The sequence below is a fragment of the Neopsephotus bourkii genome, unplaced genomic scaffold (assembly GCF_033783945.1).
Source record: "Neopsephotus bourkii isolate Nb327-2 ecotype Australia unplaced genomic scaffold, CSIRO-AGI_Nbou_v1 NB_196, whole genome shotgun sequence".
Classification (NCBI taxonomy): Eukaryota; Metazoa; Chordata; class Aves; order Psittaciformes; family Psittacidae; genus Neopsephotus; species Neopsephotus bourkii.
The window spans coordinates 16,402,269-16,430,264 of record NW_026900709.1 but is presented as its reverse complement, the minus strand read 5'-3'; the positions used below and the strand labels follow the sequence as shown (position 1 = coordinate 16,430,264).

Below are 27,996 nucleotides of genomic sequence, written 5' to 3'. Positions count from 1 at the left end.
AACGTGTGACAGGTCTGAACAAAATCCTCTCCTGTGTGTGTGGTTGATGTTATTCCATAACTATTTCGACAGGGTAATTCCGTAACTATTTCTGCGAGACACTGGAAGAGATAAGGGCTGCAGAAGTAAAAAAGGCTATTTCCTATCGGTAGGTCACTTTATTACTATTTTAATTTTTTAGAGGACTATCAGAGGTGCACCTATATGTCTGATAACCACATGTTTACTGACACATTCAAATGCTGCATTCACCTGGAATCGAACGTGCACGTTTTGACCCGGTGCATGGAAATGATGATAGCCTTGTGATGCGCTTGGTTTAGTCAAAGCAAAACCCCCTGTATGAATTTGTTAGACCAACAACTAACTGCATGAATTTTACATGAAGTATGATTTGTACAATTATTCTAGGCATGCTGAACAGGCTTTTAATATAATGATTGTGTAAAATAATCTATTCCATTGCTCTTTCTTTGCTTTATTTGATATAACACAAAATCAAGCTCCGATGTGTAGCAAGTAATTCCAAGTTCTTACCGGTAATACTTTCTACCACGTTTTACATTAATACTATAGCAAATGTAATACAGTGATCTACGCTCTGCAGATTTTGCACGAGTATGCTATGCATATTTGATGACACATTGCATATTTTAACAAGGTTTTTAATGACTGATTGAAATGTTTGCTAAGATATTTTTTAAGAGCTGGAGGAGAAATGGTTGTGGAAAATGTGTGTAATAGAATAGTGATAAGGATGGGAGGGTTTTGATTGACAGTATGAGGAAGCAGATGGATGACTAGGTAGGTCAGAGGTAAAGATGCCTTTGACAGCTTTTTAAGTTCCTTTGGCCATTTTGGTCCAATGAATCATGCAAAACATGTGTACATTACCAAACTGATGTCTCTGCATCGTTTACTGTTGGAATCCTCATCTTTTCAAACCCACCCTAACCTTCTTTCATCACCACTTGACGTGCTATGTCTAAACTAGATTGCAAGATCCTAAGAAGGCAAGAATCTGTCTTGTATTACTTGTCAGCAAAAAGAAAAAAAAATAGGAAAAAAAAAATGATGTAAACCTATGGAGCTAGAAGAACAACCGTGACAGATTGGCAGAATAGGCGTAAGGTGGGACATGTTCTTCTTAATTTTCACTGTCTGGTCATCACTCCCCTCCCCTAGGTAGTGCTCAAGGGAGATGTGGTGAACAATGATTTCCTCTCTCTTCTCCCCCCCCCCCCCCCCAACTGGCAGAAATCTGAATTTTCATAAGTCTGATAAGAGACCTAACTGCATAATTTTCCTTATAACATTATGCAGTGAGTGCTGTTGCTATAGTTAAAATGGTTTTCTTTGCAGTCTGTCTTTTCAGGTGCTTTGTGTGTCCCTCGTAAATTACTTTGTCAACTGGAAATGCTCTGATTTATCCCTGCAAAAGGTTACTGTTTTTGGAAATCTAGTTTAAATTGCATAGGACAATTTTAAAATTGCTGTGATACAAAAAAAGAAAGTGTGTGTATTGGGAAAGGCAGAAAAAAGGATTTTGCATGGAAGTATGATTTCCAGGTACTGTTTCTGTGCAGAATGGACACAAGTTTTTCTTTTGGGTATTAGAACTTGTCATGAATGTGCTCTCCAGTGGGGAATGTGTCACTTACTAAGACACAGGGGCAAGGGCAAAGAAAAAGAATTGAAATAGAGGAGTGATAAGTAGATAGAAGGCAGCAGACTGTTTGTATTCAGTACCCTGTTATTTCCATCTAAATAGATGTAATATATTTGTGGTGGGTCCAGAGAGCTGCATGGCTTAATGATAACATTTCACGCGTTTATCAGAGTGCACATTAATCTGGGAATGCACAAACAAAAGCACTGCTTATTTCAGAGCGTGATCACTCGAATGCTGCCCATTTGTTCAAATATGTACAGCTGGAAAAAATATATATGGATTGAAATATATATACACATATATGTAACTCTTGAATTTTTGAGCATATGCAATATTTTCCTTCTTACAGATGTAGAATAATCATGAATTCATAAAGATCCAAGGCTGCTGTTGCTGATTAGATGTAACTTTTGGCCTTATAAAATATGTTACACAATAAAATCTGTGATGTTTTATTCATGCTATCACTGCAATTTCTCATAGCTGCAGTGTTTCTAATGCTAAAGGACTGATATGAGTACAAATGATCTTGTTGGTCTTTTTAGGTCAATTTTATTTTTTATTTTTTATTTTTCCAAACTGAAGGCTGAATGGATGAAAACTTCAGGCACATCACTTCCGTGATAAACTACCTCTACTGTTACACTGATATTAACAAGCATTTATTTCTTGAGCTTTAAATAAGAAACAGCTGGTAATGACTTTGAATCTGTTTTAAGAGACATTTTAGGTAAAATGCTGATAGCTTGTAAATGTGTATTCCTGCCTTAGTCTCTGATCGTGCATGCAAGTTCATATGTGTGAACAACGTAAAGCAAGAGGTCAGTCCTACAAAGACTATTCACTTGTCTAAAAATTCACAGACATAAATGTTTTCAGGATCAAGGCCTTTTTCAATAATTGTGATAGTCATGTACCTTGAAGTGACTGACTGAATTAGAATACACTTAATAATTTGATTTTTTTAATATAGTAGAAACACTGCATTGATGGGTTACCAAAGCGCATCATACGAGCTCACACTTCAATCATTGTAATATATTTTTTTTGTTTGCTTGTTTTTGTAATTTGTTGTTGTTGTTGTTACTGATGGCACTAACACATAATTTAAACTTTCTAAAAGTCGCATCTTAATTTGTATGGGTCGTGCTATGGTATTAATTTTTCTACGAAGGCTTTTTCCTTGAATGATATTTAGTTACACGCTGAATGCTTCAGAAGAAATAGCAGCAGATAATACTGGTCTGGGACTGAAGGATGAGAGAGCAACACCAATATTTTCAGTTGAGAGAAATTTCAGGTTGCTGAAAGTTGTCTCCTAGTTTAGAAGGAGACACTCACCCACCAGGAATTAAGCTGAAATCAGAAATGTAAGCTATCAAATGCTTTTGGTGATGGATCAGCACCCTGGTTGCAGTTTATTTACCTTTGTGGAAATGTTTGCTGAAGGGGATGCGTTATTTATCTGGAGTCAACTACAGCTGAACTGTCACATCTCTGTCTTCCATAGACTTCCTGCTGGAGACACATGAAATTTGGTGGCTGCTTTCTGGCCCTGGGGAAAGTTGGGGCTCACCCTCTACCATCAGAGGCTCCCTCCCGAGGGCCTGGCAGCAGAGCCTCCTATCTTACCTTTTGTTCTGTGGTTGGTGCCTACATTTTAGTAAATCAGATCTGTGGTTCAATAACACAGAGAAATAATCACTCCCCATGCTATGTCCCCTTTCAGCAAACCCTTAAAGCACCTTACCTCTCCCTGTGTTGCCTCTGCCTTACCGCTATATTTCTAAAGCATGATGGTTTTGTACATAGGCATTACTTTAAGCTTGGTGTAAGCTCTCTTCTGGTAGCTCAGTTTACTCTTGCATTAGGAGAAGAGAACGTTTCACTTGGATTAGATGCAAGGTATTGAATAAGAGGTAAAGCGTTTTCCTTTTTATTGGCTGTTCCTGAATTTCCTATTGAAAACATTGTGCGTAAGTGATGAGGGGTAGTAGCATTTTTCAAAGTCCATGAGTGGTTTAGTTGCCTGTGTTTAGAAATGACTAAAATCTCACCGAGAAATCTCCAGTCTGGTAGTTCTAAGGGATTTCCATGTTTTTTACAGTTTGATTCTTGGGCACATTATCAAGCATTTATTTCAGATATTCATTGAGCAGTAGTGTTTTTTGCAGAGCAGAATAGTGTGGATTAAATCCTCTACTGGTGTACAATTATGTCATTTCATTGGCTTCAGTGGTTCAATACAGATTTGTATCATCTGATAGCTTTCTCTAGCCAAAGCAGGTGCTGTTTGATGGAATGAAGAGGGCCAAGTATCAATTTGATATGCACATTTGTATCTCCTGTGTTAAAATAATTCTAAAAACATCAACTGATATCCTACTATACTTGCATTTTCATTTCTTTCTGTTTATATTATAAAAATAGTTGAAGCTTCATTTTTGCTTATTGTCAAGGTTGATTTTGATGCTTTAGTTTTCTTCACAATTAAATCAAAACCAGTTTGCTTGGTATGTGTTTTACAAGAATTTGCCCTTTTTTAGGAGTAATATTTAGGCCAACTCTATTCTTTTATTATAAAAGAAATGTTCAGAATTTGAATAGAAAAAATTAATCAGACATTTTTAGTCCTTCTTGTATGGGATTTTGTAATGAACAAACCTTTTTCATGTTCTCTGCAGACTTCTCTAGTCTAGCTCTATTTTTTTTTCTTTATGTTAAATGTCACAAAACCCCTGTGATGTTAACATCCAGTATCGTATTTTTAAAGATTTCTGTTTCAGTTTTGTTTCCATGTACTGTTCACTTATAACTTCTTTCTAATCATTGAGATAAATGAAAAATATAAAGATTTTTTTAAATCACAAACTGATTCATTTATATAAGTAGACATAAGCTAAAATAACATGAGGTGTAACAACAAAAATTAAAAATGGGCTTTTAAAAATGAACATTAAAATTTACATCGAAAACATGTGGATACAAGATTGCTTCAGGAATATATTTGCTTGTACACCATTCAGACAGATGTAATCTAAAGGGCCAAACCCCATGGTAGTCTATTAGCAGTATATGCTTATTTTCCAGACACATTATAACTGCAGAAACAACACAACTAATTGTCCTGTGACAGTGTAAAGCTTAGTGTACACGTGAACATAAGTCTTTGCAGGATCAGGGCCTATGTCTGTTTTGCTTCAGCAGTGTTACCTGCTGTGGGGTTCGGGATATTTTCTTTCCCCTTGGTAATTAAAATGCAAATCTGTCACTGTGGTCACATTTCCCAGCTTTAGAAGGACAGGGGTGATGCCTGTGCTGAATACAGCCTGTGCTAAACAGTGATTATATTTAATTTTTACTTTATCTTGCTATCTACAGCTACCTCAGGGTAAGGATCTAGGAGATTTTAAGTGTAGTTCTGTGTACCCAACCCTTTTCACAAGGGTTGTTTTGCCGTCAGTTCAGCTCGCATAAGTCACTTTAGATGGTGACGATGCTATTGCATGCGAAAGGCTGCCAGGCTGGTGGGTGCAAGGGCAGGACAGCAAGAAGCTTGTGAACTCTTTCACGGGCAGGTAGGTATGAGATTGGATTATCTATAACCCAAAACTTGACCTCAGAGAGTTGTTTTGGATAATGGATGTATTGCTTTATTCCTGGGCGATGAAGCAGCAGAGCTCCAACCTGATGCGAATACACCAGGAGTCTCAAAGTAGATTCTGGTCTCTTCCCCTGGTAGATCTCCAAAGCTTTGCATGAGCTCCAGCCTCTGCCTTGCTCTTCTCCATCCTTTTCCTTACTGGTGGGGGGGGGCAGGGAGCTGTTCACCGGCTCCTCACGGCTAGATCTGTTTAGAGCTTGAGCATGTAGACGAGTGCTCTCTCCTTTTAACTCCTTCTGTGGAGGATGCTTAAACAAGGAAAGCCTTGCTCAGGATTAGCGAAGAAGAGATCGATGGAAGGCTGCTCTCTTTTGTACCCAAACTTCGTAATTTACATTTGCATACAGTTTCTTGTGATTGTAAAGAGTTTAGCTCGTATAAAGCATTTGACATGACACATTTCATGAGAATCAACCATGTAAATATTTTTAGCATTTGTAGTTGCATAACGAAGGGTGTCAGTTTCTGTTTTTTTTCTTAAGCAGAATGTAACAGGTGAACTAGTTTTATGGGTGTTTCATTACAACCTATGGAGCCTTTGCTGATCTAAGTTTGATTCTTCACAGCTTTACATATATATATGTGTCTATTTAATTTAAAAATCATTTTCCAAAAGACTACTGGCCGGAGGATATCTTAAAATAACCTGCTTAAAATTTATCCTTTTATAAAAAACATTTAAGCTTGTAGCAGTTTCTGGTCTATTCTGTAATTGCAAGAATAAGTATGTCATGTCTAGCCAATAAAGATATAATCTATAGGGTTAAATCTTGTCTCAAATCATGTTATTTCTGAATAACAGGAGAACATTCTAGAACCTATAAGCACTTTTTCTGGGTTACACAAACACACTGTTTTGCCTGAGAAATCCTGAGGTTTCTGCATTTTATTAGATTGTTTGGTTTGGTTTTTTTCCACAGAAAAGTAGACAGTATAATGCAGCTTTAGCCCATCTTCTGTACTTTTCCACACATCTTGGTGTCCTCCTGTATTTCATCAGAAATTTAGGAGCAACTTGACTAGTGCTTTTATTCTATGGCATCATATTTTTCTTCTTTTTTTTCATGTAAGATTAGATTATTATTATTATATTTACAATATCCTTTGCAAAGTTTCATCTTGTATTACAGTGTCTGCAATGACAAACCACAGCTCGTCTGAGACTGGGAATGTTTTCCTTGAGCATCTCCAGCATCGGACTATGCTGTGTGTATGTCAGTTTTACTGAGAGGTTGGATTAGGGTATCAGCTGTCATTGAGTCTTGTCGAGATTTATATTTTGGCTGTACACCACACAACTGTGTGAAGACTGGCCTCCGCAATCTATGAGATGCATCTTCTAAATCCTTCCTCACGGCTGTTACTAGTGGCTTTGTTTCTGACAGTTTCTAATTTTCTGTACATAATAAAATCAATTATTTTGCACATGTATGCTAAAGCTAGAGGCTGTTTTTTGACTGTGCATTCTACAATTAGTTATGTAAATAGCAGCATATGCTACAAGTTTCCAGTGCTCACCCTGCCTTTATAGAAGTGTTGGCTCAGGCTCTGCTTCAAAGTTAGTTGGCAGAGGTGTTTGGTGCTCTGTGGTTCAGGCTCTGAAGACAATGCTTTCTTCATCAGTTTTCCTTTGTGTTTAGTGTGTTAGTCTATAGTACATCTATAGTACACGTTTCTATGCCAAAGCCAAGACATGACTCGAATGCACTAAGGATTTTGTCAGTCAGATGTTCAAACTTCTTCACATTTTTCTTGGTTCATATATAGAGTGATAACTGGTAATTGTACGTGTGCTGTGGAACACCTCCTGTCTGCATAGTCAGTCTTCCCCCTATCCCACTTAGCTTATTTTTTTAAATAACAAAGAAATAATAAATAATTTATTGAAACAATAAAGTTTGAATTCATGTCTCTGCCTAATGGTTTCTAAACCAGCCCTTTCCAGAGATTTCAGGGGTATATAATGAAGTTATATTATTATTTAATCCCATATGAAAGCCCATTGCAATCTCTTCAATATCATCAAATATTTCGGTGTCTTTTTAAGAAACACTTCAGCTGCAGAGTGTAATCCACAAGGTAGGTTGGTAAAGCAGCAGATTCCAAGTGGTGTTTTAAAACTGCTCACACGAAATTGGTTTGTTTTTCATCTTCTTCTAGAAGATCCTGCTGGAGCCCTGATCAAGCACCCAATGTGGAGCAGCTTTTGGCACTTTGTTTTTCAGCAGGACTTCTGGATCTTAAATCACAAGCTCCCATAGCTTCAGTCACAGAAAAGAGACAGGTTTGTTAAAGCTTATTATCTGTTACTTTTGTGCTAGCTCCCTGTATGGGGGGGTTGGGTGGGTGGGCATTCTTTAAAAATAATTTTGGTTAGGAATTTTTTATGTTGTGGCACCTACTAATATAGGATATTTGTTGGATGTGCAGGCTCCTCCAGAATTCACTTATAAAGTTAACTTATCTCTTAAGCCAACTCTGTGCTATTACATTCAAGAATCACGTATTATTTGTATTTATGTGGAAACACCGTACTGCTGAGGGCACATAATAGTGAAGCCACAATGTAATAGTAAACAGGAGCTTAATGGCTGGCATGAGATTGAATTTGCATGCTATGAAAAGCCTCTGAAAAAAGAAAATTCAGACAAAACTCAGGTGAGAATCCAAGCCCCTGTTGTAGACTCACCAAAAAAGTCCTTCGGTATTTTGAAGACTACTTGATATGCTCACTTTTAAGGAGTAATTAGCTCAGATTCTGTTGGGTGCATGAGATGAAATATGCCAAGTGGATATATGTCCTCATAGATGATGAAAATTCCTAAATCTAGGCAAAATAACAAAGTGCTTTTTTTTTTAGAAAAGGAGCTAGCATAGTCAGAGAGGTGGGAAAGAAAGTCCTATCACACAATATAACTGGTGTGTTGGGTTGGTAGAAACAGGTCTGCAAAAGGAGAGAGAGAGGTAGTACAAGTAACAGTCTTCCATCAATATCCCTCACCTATTGTCTTCCAACTAGGGTCATTAGCAAGCGATTACATGCATAGGACCTTTTATTTTAGAGAAGGACAAGGATTACTCTTTGACCTGGCGGACTTTTAATTGCTGCATATTGCATAGTGCATGCATTAGGCTCTTCTTTGGATGTGCGGGTTCATTAGCACAACCCTTCTATTCCATCACATATCAAGCGTTCATGCCCTCAGATTTCTGAATGTGTATGGTGGCTCATGAAAGAGCAAATTCTAGAGGCAAAGTGACCTGTTGGTCTAATACCAGCTACTTTAACTAAGATACATGCTTCTTTAAAATTACTTTTTTTAGCTATTTGTCTAACTTAAATTTATCTTTTAAAACCCATTCCACTAAACATGTGTAATGACTACGCATAGGCAAATGCTTAGGAACCAACTATTATGCTAATCATACTATTGATGAGATAAATGATAAATGTGGAAGCAAGTAGGTTAATTTTGCCTGATGAATGGCTTAAAATGATGATTTTGTAAGTAATCTTTTTTTCTTTGAAAGTTAACCTATTCTCCAAATGTATTTAAAATGTTAATAAACTATTAAATGAACAAGTAACACTATATTCAACATTTTTACACCATTTCTACAGTGGGTAAAATTGTAGTATAAAGTTGGTGTATACTCGATAACAATTTACATGTTTATTTTACCATCTGGTAAATGTGTAAACGATATTTTGAGAAGCACATTTCAAATTCACTTTAACAACTTATCCCCGACAATATGTATCCTATCTCATGTACTGACTGGAAGGATTTTGAAAACCTCTCAGAGAGAAATGCAGTAACAAAACATATTATTTTTTTAGTGATGCTGAAGATCAAGCTTAGCACCAACTTGGAGGTCTTTCACAATTTGGGAAGGATTTTGGTACGTTAGTGGTGTCAAAGAGAGATTTCAGACTATTTTACACACCACAGTATAAAGATATCATCTCATCTTCCCTAAAGAAACCATAGGGTGCATAGGTAGTAATAACAAAACAAATACAGTTTGCTATGTTGTTGTATAACTGTATTGTATCCTTTCCAGGGGGTTTGAATTTGCTGTCTCTTGTGTCTAAATATGGGAAGCTCATTATTAGAAGTGTTACAATGAACCCCAAGTGGATTGCTTTTCTCATGTACTTTTAACAGCACTTTGACACTGTAGCCTTCTGCCTTTTTATTTTAGTCTTCTGTTTATTGGTCTCACTGGATTAAATTGCAACCACTTTCTTAAATATAACAAACTATAGAATATTCTGTTGTAGCCCAGCTTTTATTCACCCTTTCCTGGCTGTTACTAATCTTAACTGGGGGGGGGGTATGTGGGGGGAAGACTTCCTTTTCTCCTCCCCCAACCCCAATAAAATGTAAAAAACTCTGCCCTGAAAGCAAGTCTGCCTGGAGAACACCTCCACACTAATTACCATCTGGCCAATCTGCAAATGAGGTTTGAGAGCAGATTTCAAATGTAGGCTCCAGCTAGTCTGTGCCTTGTATTAGTCCATTAGTATTTATTAAGAGATCTGAAAGCATTTAGGCAACTAGAGAGCAGGCAGGTACCTTAACTTCTGGAAAACCAATCGGGCATTTTTTCGTTCCTTGCAGGGTCTAAATGCCTTTGACCTGGTACCAGATCAGCAATGCTCCTTTAGCGTTTGTGGCAGCGTTTTGTTGAGTATATACTTTATAATGGCCAATGATCTTAAAACACCTTTTAAAATGCATTGATGAAACAAAATGTATACAATTGTAGTTACTCCTGTATCAAAGTTGATGAATTACAATATTAATTTGTTTTATGTGCTATTTCAGCATGGGGGGAGAAAACCGTGCTTAGTACACAGTCAAATCCATTCCTCATCCAGACTAATCAGAGAAACATGGGAGCTGCTTTGATTTTATGTGTGCATCTAAACCAGATTTTATTATTATTAATAATAATAAAACCAGGTTGTCATTAAACAGCAACATCAAACTTAAAAAGGTATTTGCATTTTTGCAGGTTAATTAGGCACACTGCATTTAGCATTACTGTTGTGTTTCATTTAGATACTACATGCATTTCACTAATGAATTTCAGGTTCAGCAGCCATTTTCTCTTCTTCTTCCCTTACAGAGATTAGACAGGACCTTTCCTGTTTGTAAATCAAAGATGATGTAATTCTTATCAGACTTAAATAAATAATTTTTCTTTTCTCTTCCCTTTGCTGACTTCTTGTTTTGTCTCAGGTTTGCAAAGAGTGCTGTCAATCTTTTGTAAACAATAATCTATTATTGTGGTTTCAATGATAACAAAATCCCAGCCCAGAAACCCTTTCAGCAAAAGAGCACTAGCTGTTTAGGACACTTGCTGTTATAAAAGATCTTCCTGCAGTAGCCAGTTAGCTCATGGGTGAAGTTCCAATTGAGAGCACTTGGGAACATGCAGAACTGAACCTGAGTTTTGTAGTGCCAACAGCAGTTTCTGATAGGTACTTATGTCTTTCTCTTTAGGTTGTCTGCTGGTATCTATATTGCAGAAGCAGGTGGTCAACAAATTACTCAGGGTTTTTAAATGGTGTTTAATTAGAATCACCTGGAAAAAGGGGGCAGCACATAGAAAATCTACTTCATAGAGTTCTAGAGAGGCTTCTGGAAATGATACAGTTTTGAAGGTAGGTAGTAAATAGACTAGGCCTTGAATGCTGGGTAATGTTGCTTTCATTGTTTTGCATTGGGATTTTAATACAGCAATTTTTCAATGGAAAAGAAATTTCCTCTGTAGCTATTTACTGTTAGATGTGGTGTTTGCAATCATGCCTGCCAACTCCAGGAAGGAATCTGCCCCTTACCCTCACCCACACTTACCCTGGTGGATTCCAAATAGAAGGTCCCTTGGCTTGCAAAAATGTAAGCTGTTTCCCTTTAAGTGAAAAATATCCAAGCCCATTTGAAAAAGATTAATAAAAAGTGACCTTTCAAAAAAGTGAGTTAAAATTATATACTTAGTTCTCATATTGTTAATAACTGGTGCTTGTTGGCCTCAGAAGCTTCCCTGCTACCCGTGTTTTTCTGTGTGTCTGCTTACTTCCAGTAATTGTAAATATCAAACTATGTATTTAGTGCTTTAACTTCTAAAATACAATTTTAAAATTAAATGTGAAATTTTTATAGATTTTGATATTGACTAAAATGGCCCTTTTAAAGTGACATAAATACATAAATGGAGATTGATAAATTTATTTCAAACTACCATATGGGAAGGCTGATTACAAGGGCATGTGGAGCACAAAGCCAATTAAAGATATTATTACTTCTTGCTGTGGACCGTTGCTGCCTTCCCCATGTTCCGTGGAAGCTAAACTGAGTAGCATTTATGAAGAATATTAAGCTAAGGGTATCATCATAAATTCTCTCTTTATGTAGTCCTGTTCTCTATTGACAGTCAGATTTGCATCAAAGAACATGACACCAGTGACTTGCTGGCAGCTTAAGTAATTGGGGAAAAAAGTGGTTATTCATATGGAAACAGGAGTTGGCTCATTACAGCCAATCACCTGAATAGCAAATGGTATGGCTGCCAATAGATGGAGAAAAAGGCAAGTCTAGTGGAAAATAGGAGCATTTAAAGGCCAAGAAAAGACATATGGTCTGTCTATGCTTGCCTTATACGCCTGGAAATTATAAATTAAGCTACAATATAGCCCACCACCTTAATGTGAAATTCTCCATTTTCCCCATATTAATCTAGAGAAATTTAACAGATTTGGCTACTAACACTGACTTTGGCTTTTGTAACAGCATTGAAGTTTTGTATAAAAATAATGGCTGAATTTATTGTTGTTTAATATTTGATTCTGTTCTGGCCATACAGGATGCACATTTGAAATAAGCTCTCTTTCACAGCAATTGTAGATGTGGATCTGTTTTGTCCTTTACAGATGTTCATATTTTTATGAGGGTAAGCAAGAGGAGAAAGCAAATTGTTCTTGGCTGCTCCTTTTTATAAGGTAATCCTGTGATGATAATATGAAATGATTTGTGTCTTTAATGGCTATCTCATTTACTATTAGCGGTAGTCATAATTTTAATTCAGCGTGCTAATACTCTCCTTTATTCCTTAAGGTATATTGGACTTTTATTTCATTACAGGAACAATGCAAGTTCAAATTGGTCTGTAAGTTTCAGAAACTTTGGGCTTATTGAGGAGGCTACCTGACCACTCTTCTGGTAAAGCATTAGTAAAAGTTGAGAATACAAAATCTTCCAAAATGTGCTTGTGTAGACACATTTCACTTGAGAGACCAAGTTCTTGAATATCTGAGGGCAGTTTGAGTTGTAAAGATTTTATGTGGCCTCAAGACTGTGAAGGTCTGTACCCTTCCTAGCTGCTGCCTTCATGAGCTTTTTTGTTTGTTTGTTTGCTTTTTTTTTTTTTTTAATAGATTCCTTATTCTAAACCATCCCATGATCTAGAGTCACGTGGAGAACAGATGCTGAATTCTACACCTTTTTTAATGCCATGTGCTGAAAATCCAATGGTTTCTCCTTTTCAGTTAGAAATACTGAGAAAACACGGGCCCCTGACATAAGCTTCCTGGACATTATTTCTCCATTTCATGTACCTGAAACAGGTACTAAAGCTATTATTTCTGGTTTGTATTCATGGGCTTTAAAAATAAACTATTTTTTATATATTCCAAATTCCTGATTGCAGCTAAAAACCGTTTTTTTTTTTTTAGTTAATAAATAATTTCTGACTTCATTGTAGTATTTACAGGAACAATGAAGCCTAAAATCTTGTTTTGAATGGAACTTTCGATTTAATGGAGGAACAATGAATGGTAAAATTGTGTATTACAACTATCACGCATTTAAAATTTGATACGTGATAGATGTTGTGAAAACCATGGAATTTGGGGCTGCATAAAAATGTATACATGCTTATCCAAAATAATTACATCTATAAGATTTCTAATTGGGTCCAGTGACATAGTACACTTGCAGTTCTTCCCCTACCCTCGCCAATGTTAGGTCCTTTCACAAGTACTTCTCCTCTTCCCTACTGCTTCTTTGCGGGTGGGTGACCTGCTGGCTTCCTTTCCCTGTCTTATTTCACCACAGGCACAATCAAATCATCTCAACTGGTGACCCTTCTGACAAGGAACTGCAGAAATGAAGTTTCTTCATCCACTTTGAATTTGGTGCGTGTCCCACAGGGTTATTTTGGGATTTCTGAGGTGCAGGGCAAAGAGAAGTAAATCTGTACAATTCTGAAAAAGTGCTGCTAAGAAAAGTTCTTATGAATATATTGCTTTATTTTGGGATCATCTGCATTTGAAGTACTACAGGCTTATATTTTAAGAAGTTTCATCTTGGTGACCTTTTTCATTCAGATCCCAAAATTAACCCATAACCCTTCAGTAAAGACTTACCAGGGAAGACCAGTCTAGGTAACAGGAGCCTTTGCCAGCCAGTAAACACTGGCATCACTCATTTACTGTAGCTCCAATTAATGGTAGTAGAAGTTACACTTGTAAATTCCCCCACGCATTAATGAGCGAACAGACTCCCTCTATTTAGTTAACCATCTTCCAGTTACCTGGCACTTTCCCCATCCCTTGTGAGATCTCAAATATTTAATTAAAGCCTTTTTTTTTCTTTTTTTTCTTTTTTCTTTCTTTTTTTTTTTTTTTTTCCTCCCCCCACTCTCCTTCATTCAGTTTGTTGAGTTGTAATTCTTGTTGGCCTGATGCCTTGGCAGCATTCAGCACTTCTAATTGCCTGTATAGTCTGGCCTAGTCATGGAGCCTTTTAACTTTCATTGAGGCTTCCAGCAGTATCAGCCTTGCTGGTCACAAGCTTCCCACTCAGGTTCCGTTCACAGCCCTTTCGCTGATTACTTGTTATGTATTTAAAGAGCTCCATACTGTTTATTTCATTTCCTATTTGAGATAGTCTGTTTGCTTAATTTTTTTCTATGCTAATTTAATTTTAAACATATAGGGCTGTCTTCCTGGTCAAACAAGCCAGAATTTTGCATCCGTATGTTACATTAAATAATAATAATACTAATACAACAAATAATAGTCAATGCTTTCTACTTCTGTAATGTCTACCATTCAACGATCTCAAAGCATTCTTATTTTACAAGTGGTAAAATGGTGTCAAGAGACATGAACTACTTGTTAAACATTATGTGTGACATCTGTTACAGAGCCAGACACAGGACTGAGTAGTTTGGTTTCACTAATAGCAGTTAGTCTAATAATTGCAATATGCTATAGGAATTATTAGGCTAAAATATGCTTCAACTGAACGGGCTGTACCCTTGTAGAGGTATGTACTGTGGAGACTTGTTTTCAGAATATCACGTTTGTTGGTATATCAGACACAGAATGGAAAGGGGAATCCAATGGGTATTGATGTGGTCGCTGTAAAGGTTAGTAACCTCTGTAAGTATAAGTCATGTTGGTTTTATAGTCATTATTATGAATCACAAACAGACTGTCTTTAGAGTCTTTACTTTTAATCAGAAATAGTCTGGTATATTTTGTCTCATTTTGTATTCTGTGTGAAGAGCTGTATTTCAGCAAACCTCTCTCTTACTATGGCTACAGTAAGTCATTTATGTCTCTGCAGAGATAACGTGCTAATGTTAGGACTTATGCTAACATAATCTGATTGTGTCCTCTTTCAATGTTCAGCAGCATACAGAGAGCAACTGAAAATGGTCACTACAATTTGTGGTTTTTAAAGTTGCTTTTGTCCAGCAGCTAATCATGGCTGTATGTTGTGATGGCTACCACAACTCTCATCTGTGACCAAAGTCACATTCCTTTGTATGATCACTCTGAAGTAGTCAATAGCTGATTTTTCAATGCCTGCACTTGGCTTTTAGGTTGTGAATGCTTATATGCATTGTTATTACATATATGTCTTCTTCTTCCCAAGGTCAGACAGCAGAATGCAAGACTGAAGAAGAACTAATGTGACTGTATCTGTAGTATATGTGAGTGGAGGTCAAGCAAGTAAAAAGAAGGAGAAATCACTGCTGGCTGGGAAAGGTTCCCTAATGTGGTAAGAATGGTGAAATGATCTTTTATAATTTTCTGGTGTGAAATTAACTTAATTCCTGTGGTGGTACAAGGATTACTAGGGACTGCATAGGAATAATAAGGTGGGCTGGAAAGCTAACAGCTGAGGTATGTGTAAGTACAAGGTTATACAATATCCTTAAAAGAAAAATCTTAAAATGGAATCTGATTGTTTTCTTCAGACAAGAACAACTTAACTGTGATCATGTCTGAAAAACAACAATATAAAAACCAGTTTGCTTCAAATACAGGATTTAATTTGTAAAATACATGTATGTCCAATAATTTTTTTATTATTCCTTGTTTGACCCATGTGTATTCTGAGCTCAGTGTTAAGCATAACTTGTTGCCCATGGATGCATTTGGGCTTCTGGATAAAGACTGTGTGGGCTTTTGAGCAATAGTCTGCCAAGCAATATATCACGAATCCTAATTGTTTTAGAAAACAGTTGTTCTTTTTCTTCAGCAAATACTGTTGTATCCACATTATTAACATAGATATGTATAGTCTTTTTGAAAAATCATTCTCGGTTTAAAGAATTCTAATGCTTCATACAGTGATTATGCAAAAGTCTCATGTATAAGCAATACCGATGTTACTGGAAGCGCCTCATACAGAGTCCAAATATAGCAGATCAAATCAAAACTGTGCTACATCTTAAGCAACTGTTGACCCATTTCCATATCAAATTGGTTTCTGTCATAGAAGACTTTGCTTTTTCTTTTAGAGATATTTACTTGTGCTATGCTAGCTCAACTACAGTAACAGCAAGTTTTATTGTAAGATCATTAAAAAATTGGTCAATTGGGTTTTAGCTTTGTTTATTAACAACTTTCTATTTAAGAGACTGTCATAATAAAAGGTTTGCTCTTGCTTTGTGGTATGTGAACATACCACTGGCTCCTGTAAAATCAGTCGCCATGATTCAGCGCACGCAGAGAGCTGGTGCTAGGTGCTATGCCATGCGCAGGATGCCTACCAGTTGGCTTGATAAGCTCAGTCCTAAATATCTAACTTAAATAAACTGTGGGGAGGAAATTCTATTTTGAAGATTTCACTTTGTTCTTTGTTTACCTTTTTTTTTTTTTTTTTTTTGAGGGCGGAGGGGAGGGACCAACAGGATTAATGGACTCCGGCATATCAGTAAAATCTCAGAGATTGCTATAAATACCTAGAGTAGGAAGAAGGTGAGTTGTTAGCGGTGTAAAGCTTGTTTGTGTCACTTCGTTATAACATTAGCAGTATCTTAATATAGATTTCTTTTTTGGCTTCTAATGATACATTCGTTTCACTGGGGAGGGGATAGGGAAAATGTGCTACTGCTGTTTTTCTGACATGAACTGCTCTTCCCCTCCATGACTCCTGGAGCCTCCTCAGGTGCTAGTGGGCCCTCTCGTGGGGCTGGCCACCGAACCCTGCTCCAGCTCCTGCTGTGTTTGGTAGGGATGGTTCATTGTGTATGGACACTGATGTAAGCTGACTCTGCCAAAGAGTAAATCTCAGACCCCTGTAATATTTTAAAGCAGTAATTATTTCTTGTACAAAAAATGTATAGCCCAGGCTGCAGGCAGCAGGCCAGTTGGGACCACAGCAAGCCTGCCAGTGCCTGTGATCCAAATAATCTGTTATGTTGCATGCCATCAAGTTGCTCCTACAAAATTAATTATATAATATCAGCAATATTTGAAAATTTTGGCTTAGAAATTTTAAATAAATTTGCTTTTTCCCAATTTTTTTTCTTTTTATGTGTTCAAGAAAATACTACTATTCAAAAAATAAATGTAATAAATCATTAAGGTGATTTTGATACCTCAACAGCAGTTCTGTGCTCAGGTCATGTATGTTTTGTCATCAGCGTCTATACAAATGATTCAGATGTAAAAGAACGATTTGTAAACTTAGTATATTTGTACTTTTTCAGTTTTTCCTTTGAAAAGTGGGTTCTTATCACTTGGGGGAGCAGTGCTGTTAACATCAGAGTTTTCACTAAAAGCTAAACTTACTTTCTGAGGACGTGGTTTTACACATGCCACCTCCCAAAAGACTTTTCTGATCTCAGTTAGCAGAACCTACTGTTTCCTCCCCAGACGCAAGATCTGTATGTCAAATATAGAAACAACAAACGTGTGGTTTTACATCTCATGTCAAAGATGATGCCTTCAGAAAGCATAGCTGTTTCCATGATGATGCCAGGGCAGGGTACAGTATTAGCTGACAGGCATGGGAATCTTATATTTTACTGGGTATGTCCTGATGCAGAACTACCGTTAAGTTGTGCCCTGCAAGCAGGCAGGTTACAGCCTGCTCCAGCTGCCCTGCAGCTCCTGTTCCTCAGTGGTACTGAGCTCTGTGTTCCCACCTCTGCATGTGGAGACCCTCCAGTAGCATGGGGCTGTTCAGGGACTGGTGATCCATGAGGCAAGCTGCCTCATGATAATAATCAGTAATGGAACATTTTCACATCAGAGAACGAAGATTTTTTGAAAATGTCATTTCTAATGGAGATAATTTGCTTGAAGAAGCAAGAAAAATCAAGAAACAGCAAATTTCCAGGAGGTTCCTTGCGAGCCTGGGGTTCCAGTTTCCACCTTTTTGGCAATCTGTGCATTGGGTTGATCTCACAAGTGGACAGTTTCAGATCCTGCCTGTCTTACTGATAAGCCTCTTAAGGCAAAAGGATGCAAGTTTCTTGCCTCTGTTAGAAGCTCAAATAGCCTGATGGGAACTCAAAAACTGTGAGGGTTTGAAGTTGCTGTGCAAGCCACGGCTTATCATCTCCAGGTTTTTCAGAGTAAGTGGTCTATTATAATTCCTTCCACCACTGATTATCACGCCTGTTTATCTATGAATGGCTGTGACAAATTATTGTAACTGGTGCATAATTAAATTATTATAACTGTAGTTTTACAATGCCAGAGAAGCAAAACCTGCCTTTGTAATAGTGTTTTAGGTTGCTTCTGGCTGCAGACTGTGAAGGTGCTAGTTGTATTTGAGAATTTAGCAAATACCAGCTAAAGGAAGACTGAATCTAGGCTGTGTTATCCAGCCTTTCATATCTGTGGATTCCAAAACTATCTGAAAGGAGATATAGCAAAACAAACCCTTTCTTAAATCTAAGTGGTATTCTCCAGCTGGAATCCTGTTACATGTCATCAGATACAAATACTGGTTTTGGTGAACTCCTCAAATTGATGTTTCTTTTTTGAAATATTCCACTGCACTTGGCAAAACAAGGGAAAAAAATGGAGTAGAAAATTCCTTTGGAATAATAAAAGGTAGCTGCTATTAGCATTTAGATTTGTATATGATAAAAACTATTTGTGTTCAGGTTTGGTGATGATGCAACTTTGAGTCAGTCTTAAATGAGAGACATGGGTCTGAATCACAGCTAAGCAAGTCACTACTATTTTTTTTTTTTCCTTCGGGGATCTTCAGCCTGGCTTTGTTCAGTGAAACTGAATATGCCACATTAGAGCACAAGCAGATGATTACCAACAATGTTTATTGATGCTACCACTAAGAGAAAATGGCAGACTGATATAAAATAAAGAGACTTAGCAGATGGGATATTGGCATTTGAATTGGTTAAAATAGATTACTGATTTTACCCCAAACCTGCCCTTTTATGAACACTGTGGTATTGTCGCTTGTGGAAGAACTGTAAATCGCATTCATCCTTATAGAATTATTTCTCATTGCAGATCAAGACTATTTTTTATTGCACATGCAAAGAACATTTTATTACCAGGGAAATCTAAAGCAGTGGTTCCTTGTTAGAGCTCCTGTCAACAGTGACTGTAGACATAAGTTGCTAGCATAGAAAGTTAGATTAAAAGAAACCTTTCCTGTTTCTAGGCATCCCTTCAATATAAAACCAGCAAAAGCAGATCTGCAAATGTAATTAGACACATGCCTCTAATTGAAATCAATGGGAATTAGAGGCAATATCTATTTGATAGTGCTGAAAACCAGATGAGCCTGAAGAGGGACCCAGAAAGCCCAGCTGAAGGGTAGGGCTGTGACATGTGCTTTGACCCTGCTAAAACCAAAATGCAGATGTAGAATAGGCCTAGGGTAGGTGTTAAGAACTTAGTGAAATTTAGGCTATGTGTATCTGGCTCTAGGTGCCTAAATAAGATCATAAGGTCGTCATCATGGTAACTGTCATGGACTCCAGGCTAGCGTGAGGAGGCATGCAATAATTAATTAGCTCTTTGGTTTTAACATTTAGCATTTTGTACTATGAGTATCCAGCAAGCTCTGTATGGGCTATCTTCATTATTGGCAACCCTTTTTCACGGGTCAAGGCATGTTCTTTACATGTAAGTCACCGAAACAGTCCTGACTCACCAGTATCTGCTCTGGTGGCTTTTTGCACTGGATACAGTTCTTGATGTAGCTGAATTAATGGTGACCCTTAGTATCCAGGATGATTCATCACAATTGCCAATGCATATTTATAGCAGCAAAAATTCATTCAGTGCTAGTCAAGGAAATCATGTGTGAATTTAAGTCCAGTTGGCAAGGTAGTACAGTATCTGAAATGTTGGCTGTGCAGCAGCTGTCATTCTATGCCAATCTATTCTATCATACAGTAAGCAGGTGGCTCACACATATTGTTTTTACTACATATCATTTTAATTTTGCAATGTCTCACTGAAATAGGAAATGTGTGCTACGGATTTCAATAAGATTTTCTTTATTGAAGCCAGGAGAGCATGTTAATAGCATGCAGCAATTTACAGTATAGTTGGAGTAATGCAGCAGCTGCTGAACCTGTTTATTCCCTATGGCTGTAGTTGTGTATCAGTCTTAAGTGAAGCTAATTAACTTCTATTCATTAGGGGTTTTACATAAATTCAAGCAGAAAAGGGAATACAAGCCTCAAACAGTTTGTGTTCCTTCAGCACCCTTTTGCGATGCCATACTGCAGCAACCTGCCTCCTCTGGTAGACATGCGTTGTCCTCAGGCCAGCCGAGGGGGACTCTCTGGGCTCGTCTGTATTTTTGAGATTTGGTAATTTTTTGATGGCTTGATCTGCTGAAGGAATTGTCTTTATTGCAATGTGGCATGTTAGCTGTTGTTGTGGGAAAATGATATCTCGATGCATTAGAAATAACAGTTTTCACAATACAGCCCCTTGGTGTTTCACCTCTCATCAGAACTAGCATTTGAGTAGGTCAGGTGAGGCTGGCAGGACAGGGAGTGACAGTGTCCAACTCTGGACAGCCTTAGCATCCCCATACAAATGTGGTCTCTGGTATTGGATGATCGTCTTGGCTCGCTTGATTCTCAGTATATTTCTCAGCTTTGTCTTATTCTGGTTGGGCAAACATTTTCTTTCACAATAAGGAGTATCTCCTACTCGGGTTTTGTTTCTGTTTGTATTTTTTTAATTTTCTGACATTTCTTGGCCTGGGAGGATATCTTGCTTGGTCTGATTGTAACTCCTACTCATATTATGGGAAGTTCTCATAAGATATTTCTCTTTGTGTGAATTACTGTTGATAGAACTGGTAGTTTTTTTTTCTCTCTCTCTGAGAGTTGTTTGTTTGCCTTTCACTTACAAAGGATAGTGATAGCAGAACCCTTACCTTGGCAAGGTGTCTGTTCTCTGAGGGGGAGTTCAGGCTGAAACAAACAAACAAAAAAAACCCCACCCCACCTAAAAATATAAAAAATAATGGGAATTGTAGAGGAAAAAGAAGGCTAATAATGAACATAGTATATGGGACTGCTTCTCACCCTTTAGGCTGAAATGCTTCTGAATTCAAGATTTGCATTTTGGTGAAAAGAAGTTTTTTCCCCAGGTGAGCCAAAAGACTGTGATAGCCCACCTGACTTCCTAAGGGCTTGTTTCATTGTCCTCTTCTCTTTGTGCTCGCTTTGTCCTTCTCTCGCTTGCACGTAATTGCTGAATGTTTCTTCTTGCTCCCTCTGACTTTGTCTTGTCTTTTGTGTCCTGCAGATTTCTTTCACTGTGCCTTTCTGCTGTTGATTTCTTCTTATGGCCATGACAGTTTGCCAGTTCATGTATCATTTCAACTGAACGTCCAGTTCCTCTGAAAACCCCACTGTGACTCTCACGCTGTTCCAAAATAGAACTGTTGAGGCCGAGGATGAGATTATGTGAAGCATCAACGCCGTCTTCTCTTCTGAAATGCAGTTATTTTCCACGAATCAATACGGTATCATTTCACTGCATATCACGCTACCGGCTGCTCTGGCACACCAGCTCTCTGCAGTTGTGCCATTTGAACGCTGAGTGGCACTAAAGCCCATGTCACTGGCAACACGAGGCGTTCCAAAACGATTCTCAACTCGGGAGAACTAACTAACTAGCTAATATATGAGAGGGCTTTTGTTTGGCTGGGAAGGGGGGATTTGTAGATGCAAATCTGTAACAGGCATTACATATCTTGGACGCGTTGCCTCTCCAGTTATTTTTGAGGAGAAATTTATCTTAAGTTTTGCCAGGGATCATTCTGAAACCATTGAAGAATTTTTCTGATCATGATACTGACTTTTTCCTTTTTTTAAACTAATTGACTTTACTATTTAGCTTTAGGCACACTCAGTGTATTAAAACAAAGCCATTCGTCTGGAAATCCTACATAAATGTGAAATTAAAAAGAAAATGTTCAGTTTGGTCAGCTCAGAGAAGGTGTAGAAACCCCACAGTGCTGTAAGTGCTATTGAACAACCTTGATGCTGTTTCTAAAAATTGTTTGTGGGCAGCAATTCATCTTTTGCAACACCCCATTGTTCTGGTGAAATTTTGTACAATTTGAAGTTAGTTGAGACCCTGCTCCTGCTTATTCAAAAGGTACAGTTTGATCAAAGGCTTTTAATTTTCCTTCGAAAAAATAATTCCTGCTTTTATTGAAGGAACGCTGTTTTTGTGAGTAGTTCATGACATGATGTTACATTCAGTTTTCTTATGAGGTCAGGATTGTCTGTACTTTACTTGAACAAAACACCTGGGACTTGACCTTAGAGAGCTGCACTTCATGTTTGACAGTTTTCACTGGAGCTCAAGACTAGCACATTGCCGTCATTCAGTGTGCTGAGGACATGAGTGCACTCTTGGCTCTGACCTGAAATGCAGGAGGTATAGTTGTAGTATGTGCTTAAAAGCGAAACATTCCAATGACGGCATTGAATTATGTATACAAGTGGCATGCCCTATTTATTTAGTCACTAATCAGACTTGTATTACTAATCAGAGCAGTACCTTATTTCTCTTCACAGCTAGCAGATGATTGTTAGGTACAGAAGAATTTTAAGAGGACGGGTGTGGGAGTTCAGTGGCAAGCATTACTTTTTGCCACTTTTCATGTGCATGCTGTGGCACTGCCTCGTTTCTTCACACCACTTTAAGGCGGGTAAGACCTTCCAGTTAAATGGAACTGAGCCAACTGGAAAAGATCTGGCTTCACCTGGAAAAGTTGACAGTTTCCATAATGATTTACCTAAACTTAGAGGGGGAAAAACCTTAACTTCGTGTCCAAGCACAGCTTAAGGCAGGATTGTAATTATAGAAGACTACTGTGTCCTGAGCATAGAACAGAGCTTTATCAGAGAATGGTAAATCAACTTTCATCTACCACCAGTGTCTTTCAAGTCTGTGGTTTCTGTTAAGTTTCTCACTGGCTCTGTATTTGTGATAAGGGAAGGTAAGACTTTAGAATTTTAATGATTCATGCTTGTTTCCCATATCTGAACCTTGTTCAGCTGTATGGAAAGGGTCTTCTGCAAGCTGATCACCTCCTTTGCAGTGTCTGGCCAGTAGCTAGCAAGTATCATAAACACAATCAGCAACCAATATATTTTCTGTTGAGAACATCCCATAATACTCCCATGCAGTTAATAATGTTATCCCTTACACTCATATACTGCAAAGATTTTTTTGTTGTTGCATTTTTCTGGGATGAGAAAGAGAAATGTCCATCTAAAAAATAAATATAAAAATGATCTTATAAAAATAATGGTCCCTGTTAAACAGGGGGTCTGAGTCTTAGGGGGATGCCAGACAACGTTCCTGTTGTAATGTTACTCTAGATCAAGTTTCAGGATCAGTTATATAAGATAGGAAAACTTGTTCATATGTTCATATGTTACTGAGTTCCTATTCAAAACGGGAGTATTTTTGATATTTGCTTCTTCTGCAGTGGCAGATGAGAGTTACTGCAAAGACCCTTATGTCAAGTGTTCTGATGAACTCATCAGGCCTCCATCTGTAGTTACACGACTAGCATATTTTTTGTAGCTCTGTGTGTCATGCTTCAGATAGTGCACCAGTGTGTGGATTGTCAGACAAACGTGGAATTGCCTTTTCATGACTCTAAGGCTCTGTACTGTATGGCCTGTGGCTTTGCACAGGTACCAAAAGCTGTGCAAAATATGTTCTGTAGATTTGGACAAGCTGTACTTGTAATATAATCACAATTGCTTTAAATGACCATAGATGGTGGCAGTGCCCCTTGAGTGTCAGAGGTTCTTCATGCTCCTTCTACAGACAAAATTTGGGTACAGAATTCTTTCTTTCCTGACAGCAGATTCTGAAAATTCATTCATAGTTGGAGAATCTTCTTTGTCTTCCTTCTGTTTAATATCCCCAAACAGGTATTTACTGTTCCACAGTGTGAATGATTTTCTCATATTTAAGCCAACCTGGTGACACACTGTCATTCCTGAACAGTTCTGCCTGGAAAATGGGTAATTTATTGCAGACATTTCACAAAGAAGAGAAAAATGTCTTCCATTAAATTGTTTTTTACTACCTCTAGGCATTAACTTATATTATTTTATGATTGATGATAGTCTTGTGATTTGGACAAACAGCAGCAATCAGCTAAGGTGAAAATGTACTCTTCTCACCTGAGGGCTTCTTCAAGAGCTAAAAAGAAATGGCTCAAGGGTATCTTGGGCCTTTCCCTTTGAGATACAGTTTTTTTTTATTTTTGTTATTAGAAAATATCTTTAATTTTTTTTTTTACTAAAATTTAGAATGAAATACAATATTAATTATCACATATCAATGCATCCTTACAATTTTTCTTGTCATAGGGAAACAGCAAAGTTTCCGTGCTGAATTTGTTAAACCCCCTTTCAGTAATTTTTGAAATCTTTGAAGATGACCTACAGAATTATATGGAAAAGCATTGGCGTGATCTTCATTCTGTTTGGTCTCAAAACATAAAGCATCCTGAAAGATCCTACATGGACATGCTCTTCGGTTATGCTCAATATACTTCACATCTATTAGGCTTTCATAGTTATTATTAGGCAAATGGAAGTTAGACTATGAAAATTAGACTTGCAATACTACCACTTCTTGCAGGGGAGGACAGCTATTGCACAAACGTGCAGTACACTTGGTGCTACCACAGTTCCATTGCCAGTGTTAGCTTAGCTTAGTAATTTAGACATGGCTCAGATATGAGCGTCTGTGCTGCAACAATAGAAATACATTATCTGAAATAACACCAATAAATACAGTAAAAAATAAATGATCTCCAATGCTAGCAGCATTGACATGCAGAAAGGTGCTATTTTTCCTAAACAAGTTAACTTCCTGAATACAATTCAAGTGACTTAACATACTCCAGTTGTGTAGTTGTAGCTTGGCCTGAGGCTGTGAGAGAAACCGAAGTGTGTATGGAGAGGAAATGCCTCTCTTAGTGTGGTGGTAAAGAATGGATATACTTCTGAACTTGTAATCTTTTCACTAGATCTAGTAAGAGGTAGCAAAACTCAAGCAAAACATAGGTTTTACAAAAGTGGTACAGGTATGATGCCAGATAATTGAGGTGTGATTTTCTTGTAACTGAGAATCTGTAGTGTTATCCTGATGACTTTCTTGGGGTATGGTAGTGATTTATTGTCATGAGAAGGCTCTGGCTTCTACACACCCTCCAGTCTCTCTGTTTTGAACGTTTCATGGAGTACCTGAGGTAAGTCCTGTGCTCTTGGTGTCCCATATGTCTTGGCTGCAGCACGCTACAGCTTCCCCATGTTATAGTTTCCTCTTTGTGGGAACCAGGGCCCTGAGGGAGAAATGGTACAATAATCTTGCTTTGATATGGGCATGTCAGAGTGGGAACCATGGGAGATGAGCTGCAGTTTTGTGTCTTTTAGACAGCTTAGACATTTGTGTCCCACAGTCCAAGTTATGGAGATATTGAGCACAGTTTATGATACACTTTAGGTCAAGGTTTTAATCAGTCCACCACTGTTTTCAAGACTCACAACCTGACGCCAACATCAAATGTTGCAGCAGTGCCCCAAGGTATGTTTCCAGCAGCGCAGTTCAGTCAGTGTGATATTTATGTTTGAAGCTTCAGGTGACCCTGATAACCTCACACTTTCACTCTAATGCATTTTCTTGTGTGCAGTTAGAGTATTAGTGGGATTCTGGAAGTTTAGGCAGCTTCTGGTCCTGCCAGCAGGTGGTAACATATTTACCTGTGTCAACACATTGGCTTATTTTTAGGAACAGGCAATGATTCCTCAAATCAGAGCATTAGTACAGGTATTTCTGGGCATAATGCAGTGGCTAGGGAGTGGATTTACACCTGTGTCCTTCCACTTACAAATCTACAAATACTGCAGTATTTGCAGAAATGGCAGAGATTACATGTACTAAATGGCTTGTCTGTCTTTTTTAAATCTCTTAATGGGCTTAAAGACCCTATAAATAGATGAGGTTCAGAAGCCCCACACTCACTGTCTTGGAGATCCACAAACATGTAGATAAGAATTTTTGAGAACTCTTATCAGAGTTTTCTACTGCTCTGGTAAGAGTTTGCACAAATAATTTTATCTATGTGTTTAATAAATTAAAAAAAATAATCCCTGTAATATTGCCAGTAATACTTCTCAGTTTTTTCTTTATACCTGGAAGTTTAATCTTTTGTTTTTCTCATCTTGAGGAAAGTACAATTGTATTTGAGCTCAATTATGGCTTCTTTTCCCAAGCAAAAGTGTTGAGCTCAGTTCTGTGGTTGGTGTATTTAGTCAAAATTGGATAAAAAGTGGAGCTCAGACTTTATGCTGATATTTACTTTGTAAATGATCTCTCTTTTTTTCAGGTGTAATGCAAGACTGGGGGTTTACTATGGCAGAGTTAGATGTGTTGGATGTCTATTGGTATCTAAGCAACTTGTGTGAAATCCTTTTGAAGTGACTGGAAAGGAACAGGTACTCCTAGATCATGATTCACCTTAAATGTTTACCCTAGGGTGAGATGAACTATAGCTGAGAAATGCCTTTTTCTCTCTATAAACTATAAAATGAGTCTAGCTCGCTCCTAGGATTTTAGGCTGCCAGTGCTGTAATATATATATATATATATATATACACATATATAGACAATTTGGGCAGCCCAGTTTGTTGGTATTCCTCTGTGTACTGGGGGCAAAATACCAGAGCCATGTTATTCAAATGTGACTTAGTGAGTACCAAGCAGAGGGGAGTAATCAGATACCTGTACCTGCTTGCTGTAGTATCACTAATTTGGCCCATAAAACTGACCCATTCCAGATGCATGACTCTGCATTTATTGTTAAACTTCATGAGGTTTCTGTCAGCCCATGCCTTCGATTTGCTGAGATCTTCATAAATGGCTGCTGATCCTCCACAGTGTATCAGGCACTTGCCCCAGCTGGGTGCCTTGCCATGGGCTTCAGGAGGGCTCTTTCTGTCCCATTGTGTGGGTCATTGATGTTAAACACCTGAAGCATTAGAAAGGATCAGCCCCAAAGCTGACTGACTGGCGATGGGCACCACTTGTAGCTGGCTGCAGTTAGAGTCTGAACCACCAATCAGTAGCCTTTGGGCCAAAATTCCCAGCTTCTCACTTACTTTGTGGTTCACCCATCCAGTTAGTACCGTCTCAGTTTCCCGGCAAGGATGTGATGGGGGGACTGCATAGAAAGCGTTGTTAATGTCAGGGTGGATGACAGTGTTTGCCTTCCCCTTGCCCACAGATACAGTCATTTCATTATGGAATGCTTCTGGACAAATGCTTTGAAGTATGGTTGCAGCTTACAGAATATGTCATTAATAGTTGTGCATTGGGACCCCCAGTATACTTTTATATTATTGTCACTATTATCAAGCATAATGAAACAGGGCTATACCACATACTATATAGCCTTCCTAAGGGAAATTTCATGCTGTGAAATTCTTATAAAACCATGGAATTGTTATCATTGACTTCAGTGAGGCCAGTAACTATGTAAAGATTTCATTTTCTGTGTCCTAATTACCTGCCTATTGGGGAACATGGATGAAGTTGTTCTTTTTGCAGAATTAAAAGCTCAAATTAAGTGTTTATCTTTAAAGAGAAAGTTACTACCTTGTAGTAAGTATTGCACTGTGTTTGAAAGAAGCAGTTGCAATTCAGTGGAAATTCTTATCAAATCCCTGTTTTTGTTTTCAGTAGGCTACTTCAGTAAGGAATGCACTTCATCTCAAAAGCCTGTTTGACTGTATTGGAGCTGTGCCAGTTTATACCAGCTGGTCTCATGAAATTGCAAGCCACTCAGGATCCTGGATT

The 27,996-nt window shown here is 37.9% G+C and overlaps 1 long non-coding RNA gene across 1 annotated transcript; it reads left to right on the top strand.

The window, feature by feature from the left end:
• Window positions 1-22: 22 nt before the first annotated feature.
• LOC133207355 (uncharacterized) lies at window positions 23-27,996 on the top strand. Its single transcript, XR_009724023.1, has 6 exons — window positions 23-148; window positions 7,497-7,620; window positions 10,850-11,010; window positions 12,277-12,345; window positions 12,488-15,415; window positions 27,880-27,996. It is a non-coding gene; the product is annotated as an uncharacterized LOC133207355 (long non-coding RNA).